The 6587-nt window shown below is 40.6% G+C and overlaps 1 non-coding gene across 1 annotated transcript; it reads right to left on the bottom strand.

Annotated features, from left to right (window-relative positions):
• Positions 1-498: 498 nt before the first annotated feature.
• Positions 499-606, bottom strand: LOC112753519 (small nucleolar RNA R71). The gene has a single exon (XR_003177904.1). It is a non-coding gene; the product is annotated as a small nucleolar RNA R71 (small nucleolar RNA).
• Positions 607-6587: the final 5981 nt, after the last annotated feature.

The following is a 6587-nucleotide window of genomic DNA, read 5'->3' as shown; positions in this document are numbered from 1 at the left end:
TATCAATTTCAAAGGGGTTTGTTACTTGTGACACCCAAACATTTGTACGAAGGGATTTCTGTCGGTTTAGAGACTATATCTACAACGCGACTGTTTTTATGACATTCTTTACTGGCAAAAATCCCGACGTCAAGGATGCTTGGTGACATTACTGCACCTAATTCTAATTTACATGTAAGAAGCATCTCCATCACTACCATTGGAGCAAACATTTTTGATCTTAAACCTCAATTAGTTTCTCTAATGCAACAAAATTGCAAGTTTCATGGACTTCCATCTGAAGATCCTTTTCAGTTCTTAACTGAATTCTTGCAGATCTGTGATACTGTTAAGACTAATGGCGTAGATCTTGAAGTCTACAGGCTCATGCTTTTCCCTTTTGCTGTAAGAGACAGAGCTAGAGTGTGGTTGGACTCTTAACCCAAAGATAGCCTAAAATCTTGGGATAAGCTGGTCACAGCTTTCTTAGCCAAGTTCTTTCCTCCTCAAAAGCTGAGCAAGCTTAGAGTGGATGTTCAAACCTTCAGACAGAAAGAAGGTGAATCCCTCTATGAAGATTGGGAGAGATACAAGCAACTGACCAAAAAGTGTCCTTCTGACATGCTTTCAGAATGGACCATCCTGGATATATTCTATGATGGTCTGTCTGAATTAGCTAAGATGTTATTGGATACTTCTGCAGTGGATCCATTCACCTAAAGAAAATGCCTGCAGAAGCTCAAGAACTCATTGACATGGTTGCTAATAACCAGTTCATGTACACTTCTGAGAGGAATCCTGTGAGTAATGGGACGCCTCAGAAGAAGAGAGTTCTTGAAATTGATACTCTGAATGTCATATTGGATCAGAATAAAATATTGACTCAGCAAGTCAATATGATTTCTCAGAGTCTGAATGGAATGCAAGCTGCATCCAACAGTACTCAAGAGGCGTCTTCTGGAGAAGAAGCTTATGATCCTTAAAACCCTGCAATAGTAGAGGTGAATTATATGGGTGAACCTTATGGAAACACCTATAACCCCTCATGGAGAAATCATCCAAATCTCTCATGGAAGGATCAACAAAAGCCTCAACAAGGCTTTAATAATGGTGGAAGAAATAGTTTAACAATAGTAAACCTTTTCCATCATCCACTCAGCAACAGACAGAGAACTCTAAACAAAATACCTCTAATTTAGCAAACTTACTCTCTGATCTATCTAAGGCCACTGTGAGTTTCATGAATGAAATAAGGTCCTCCATTAGAAATTTGGAGGCACAAGTGGGCCAGCTGAGTAAAAGGATCATTGAAATCCCTCCTAGTACTCTCCCAAGCAATACAGAAGAAAATCCAAAAGGAGAGTGCAAGGCCATTGATATAACCATCATGGCCGAATCCAAAGAGGAAGGGGAGGACGTGAATCCCAAGGAGGAAGATCTCCTGGGATGTCCAGTGATCAATAAGGAGTTTCCCTTTGAGGAACCAAAGGAATCTGAGGCTCATCTAGAGACCATAGAGATTCCATTGAACCTCCTTATGCCATTCATGAGCTCTGAAGAGTACTCCTCTTCTGAAGAGAATGAAGATGTTACTGAAGAGCAAGTTGCCAAGTTCCTTGGTGCAATCATGAAGCTGAATGCCAATTTATTTGGTAATGAGACTTGGAGAGATGAACCTCCCCTGTTCACCAATGAACTGAATGCATTGGATCAACTGAGATTGCCTCAGAAGAAACAGGATCCTGGAAAGTTCCTGATACCTTGTACCATAGGCACCATGACCTTTTAGAAGGCTCTATGTGACCTGGGGTCAGGAATAAACCTCATGCCACTCTCTGTAATGGAGAAACTGGGAATCTTTGAGGTACAAGCTGCTAAAATCTCATTAGAGATGGCAGACAATTCCAGAAAATAGGCTTATGGACAAGTAGAGGACATATTAGTAAAGGTTGAAGGCCTTTACATCCCTATTGATTTCATAATCCTAGATACTGGGAAGGATGAGGATAAATCCATCATCCTTGGAAGACCCTTCCTAGCCACAACAAGAGCTGTGATTGATGTTAACAGAGGTGAACTAATCCTTCAATTGAATGAGGACTCCCTTGAGTTTAAAACTCAAGGACATCCTTCTGTAAACATGGAAAAGAGGCACAGTAAGCTTCTCTCAAAACAGAGTCAACTAGAGCTCCCACAGTCAAACTCTAAGTTTGATGTTGGGAGGCCACAACCAAATTCTAAGTTTGGTGTTGAACTCCCATATCCAAACTCTAAGTTTGGTGTTGGGGAGTCTCAACAATGCTCTGAACATCTGTGAGGCTCCATGAGAGCCCACTGTCAAGCTATTGACATCAAAGAAGCGCTTGTTGGGAGGCAACCCAATTTTTATTTAATTATATTTTTATTAGTTATATGTCCTTATAGGTTCATGATCATGTGGAGTCACAAAATAAATCAAAAAATTAAAAACAGAAGCAAAAACAGCAGAAGAAAAATCACACCCAGGAAGAGGATCTTACTGGCGTTTAAACGCCAGTAAGGAGCATCTGGCGTTGAATGCCAAAAACAAGCAGCATCCTGGCGTCCAGACGCCAGAAATGCACAGTAAAGAAGAGCTGGCGCTGAACGCCAGAAATATGCTGCATCTGGGCGTTGAACGCCCAGAACAAGCATCAGTTCGGCGTTTAAACGCCAGAATTGCATGCAAAGGCATTTTACATGCCTAATGGGTGCAGGGATGCAAATCCTTGACACCTCAGGATCTGTGGACCCCATAGGATCAACTCAGCATCTGTGGACCCCACAGGATCCCCACCTACCTCCACTCACTCTCTTCCCTCTTCTCAATGTTCATCCTCTCTTCCCAATAAACACTCTTCCCCAAAACTCTTCACCAATCACCTCAATCTCTCTTCCCTATCACTACTTCACCACTCACATCCATCCACTCTTCCCCATAAACCTACCTCATAAACTCCACCTACCTTCAAAATTCAAAATCAATTTCCCACCAAAACCCACCCTATATGGCCGAAATTAACCCCCCTCCCCTCCCTATATAAAGCCCTCCATTCTTCCTCATTTTCACACAACACAACCCTCTCTTCTCTTCTTGGCCGAATACACCTCTCCCTCCTCTCCTCCATATTTTCTTCTTCTTCTTCATCTATTCTTTCTTCTCTTGCTCGAGGGCGAGCAATATTCTAAGTTTGGTGTGGTAAAAGCATAAGCTTTTTGTTTTTCCATTACCATTGATGGCACCCAAGACCGGAGAATCCTCTAGAAAAAGGAAAGGGAAGACAAAAGCTTCCACCTCCGAGTCATGGGAGATGGAAAGATTCATCTCCAAAGCTCATCAAGACCACTTCTATGATGTTGTGGCCAAGAAGAAGGTGATCCCCGAAGTCCCTTTCAAACTCAAGAGAAATGAGTATCCGGAGATCCGACATGAGATCCATAGAAGAGGTTGGGAAGTTCTAACAAACCCCATCCAACAAGTCGGAATTCTAATGGTTCAAGAGTTCTATGCTAATGCATGGATCACAAGGAACCATGATCAAAGTAAGAACCCGAACCCAAAGAATTATCTCACCATGGTTCGGGGGAATTACTTAGATTTTAGTCTGGAAAATGTAAGGTTGGCGTTCAACTTGCCAATGATGGAAGAGAACGCACGCCCCTACACAAGGAGAGTCAACTTTGATCAAAGGTTGGACCTAGTCCTCATGGACATATGTGTAGAAGGAGCTCAATGGAAGATTGACTCAAAAGGCAAACCGGTTCAACTGAGAAGACTGGACCTTAAGCCTGTAGCTAGAGGATGGTTGGAGTTCATTCAACGCTCAATCATTCCCACTAGCAACCGATCTGAAGTTACTTTAGACCGGGCCATCATGATCTATAGCATCATGATTGGAGAAGAGGTGGAGGTTCATGAGATTATACCTCAAGAACTCTACAAGGTGGCTGACAAGTCCTCCACTATGGCAAGGTTAGCTTTTCCTCACCTCATTTGCCATCTATGCAATTCGGCTGGGATTGACATAGAAGGAGACATTCCCATTGAGGAAGAGAAGCCCATCACTAAGAAAAGGATGGAGCAAACAAGAGAGCCCATTCATGGAGCTCAAGAGACGCATGAAGATCATCACCATGAGATCCCAGAGATGCCTCAAATGCATTTTCCTCCACAAAACTATTGGGAGCAAATCAACACCTCCCTAGGAGAATTAAGTTCCAACATGGGACAATTAAGGGTGGAACATCAAGAGCACTCCATCATCCTTCATGAAATTAGAGAAGATCAAAAAGCAATGAGAGAGGAGCAACAAAGACAAGGAAGAGACATAGAAGAGCTCAAGGACATCATTGGTTCCTCAAGAAGGAAACGCCACCATCACTAAGGTGGATTCATTCCTTGTTCTTACATTCTCTGTTTTTCATTTTCTTTATGTTAAGTGCTTATCCATGTTTGTGTCTTATTACATGATCATTAGTATTTAGTAACTATGTCTTAAAGTTATGAATGTCCTATGAATCCATCACCTCTCTTAAATGAAAAAATGTTTTAATTCAAAAGAACAAGAAGTACATGAGTTTCGAATTTATCCTTGAACTTAGTTTAATTATATTGATGTGGTGACAATACTTTTTGTTTTCTGAATGAATGCTTGAACAGTGCATATGTCTTTTGAAGTTGTTGTTTAAGAATGTTAAATATGTTGGCTCTTGAAAGAATGACGACAAGGAGACATGTTATTTGATAATCTGAAAAATCATAAAAATGATTCTTGAAGCAAGAAAAAGTAGCAAAGAACAAAGCTTGCAGAAAAAAAAAAAAGAAAAAAAATAGCGAAAAAAATAATAGAAAGAAAAAGAAAAAGCAAGCAAAAAAAGCCAAAGCTCTTAAAACCAAAAGGAAAGAGAAAAAAGCCAATAGCTCTTAAAATCAAAAGGCAAGGGTAAATAAAAAGGATCCCAAGGCTTTGAGCATCAGTGGATAGGAGGGCTTAAAGGAATAAAATCCTGGCCTAAGCGGCTAAAACAAGCTGTCCCTAACCATGTGCTTGTGGCGTGAAGGTGTCAAGTGAAAACTTGAGACTGAGCGGTTAAAGTCAAGGTCCAAAGAAAAAGAAGAGTATTCTTAAGAACCATGGACACCTCTAATTGGGGACTTTAGCAAAGCTGAGTCACAATCTGAAAAGGTTCACCCAATTATGTGTCTGTGGCATTTATGTATCCGGTGGTAATACTGGAAAACAAAGTGCTTAGGGCCACGGCCAGGACTCATAAAGTAGCTGTGTTCAAGAATCATCATACTGAACTAGGAGAATCAATAACACTATCTGAACTTTGAGTTCATATAGATGCCAATCATTCTGAACCTCAATGGATAAAGTGAGATGCCAAAACTATTCAAGAGGCAAAAAGCTACAAGTCCCGCTCATCTGATTGGAGCTATGTTTCATTGATAGTTTAGAATTTATAGTATATTCTCTTCTTTTTATCCTATTTGATTTTCAGTTGCTTGGGGACAAGCAACAATTTAAGTTTGGTGTTGTGATGAGCGGATAATTTATACGCTTTTTGGCATTATTTTTAGTATGTTTTTAGTATGATCTAGTTACTTTTAGGGATGTTTTCATTAGTTTTTATGTTAAATTTACATTTCTGGACTTTACTATGAGTTTGTGTGTTTTTCTGTGATTTCAGATATTTTCTGGCTGAAATTGAGGGACTTGAGCAAAAATCAGATTCAGAGGTTGAAGAAGCACTGCTGATGCTGTTGGATTCTGACCTCCCTGCACTCAAAGTAGATTTTCTGGAGCTACAAAACTCAAAATGGCGCGCTTCCAATTGCGTTGGAAAGTAGACATCCAGGGCTTTCCATCAATATATAATAGTCCATACTTTGGCCGAGTTTAGACGACGCAAAAGGGCGTTGAACGTCAGTTCTACGCTGCAGTCTGGAGTTAAACGCCAGAAACACGTCACGAACGAGAGTTAGACGCCAGAAACACGTTACAACCTGGCGTTCAACTCCAGAAAGAGCCTCTGCACGTGTAACATTCAAGCTCAGCCCAATCACACACCAAGTGGGCCGCGGAAGTGGATTTATGCATCAATTACTTACTTCTGTAAACCCTAGTAACTAGTTTAGTATAAATAGGACTTTTTACTATTGTATTAGACATCTTATGATCTGGGGGGATCATCTTTTGATCATTTTTAGATCTCTAGACCTCCATGGGAGGCTGGCCACTCGGCCATGCTTACCCTGAATTCACTTATGTATTTTTCAACGGTAGAGTTTCTGTACTCCATAGATTAAGGTGTGGAGCTGTACTGTTCCTCATGATTTAATGCAAAGTACTACTATTTTATATTCAATTCAACTTATTTCGCTTCTAAGATATTCATTCGCACTTCAACATGAATGTGATGAATGTGACAATCATCATCATTCCCTATGAACGCGTGCCTGACAACCACTTCCGTTCTACCTTCGATTGAATGAGTATCTCTGATCTCTTAGTCAGAATCTTCGTAGTATAAGCTAGATTGATGGCAACATTCATGAGAGTACGGAAAGTCTAAACCTTGTCTGT

The sequence above is a fragment of the Arachis hypogaea genome, chromosome 15, assembly GCF_003086295.3.
Source record: "Arachis hypogaea cultivar Tifrunner chromosome 15, arahy.Tifrunner.gnm2.J5K5, whole genome shotgun sequence".
Classification (NCBI taxonomy): domain Eukaryota; kingdom Viridiplantae; phylum Streptophyta; class Magnoliopsida; order Fabales; family Fabaceae; genus Arachis; species Arachis hypogaea.
The sequence above is the reverse complement of the archived record's forward strand: the minus strand, read 5'-3'. Positions and strand labels throughout refer to the sequence as shown.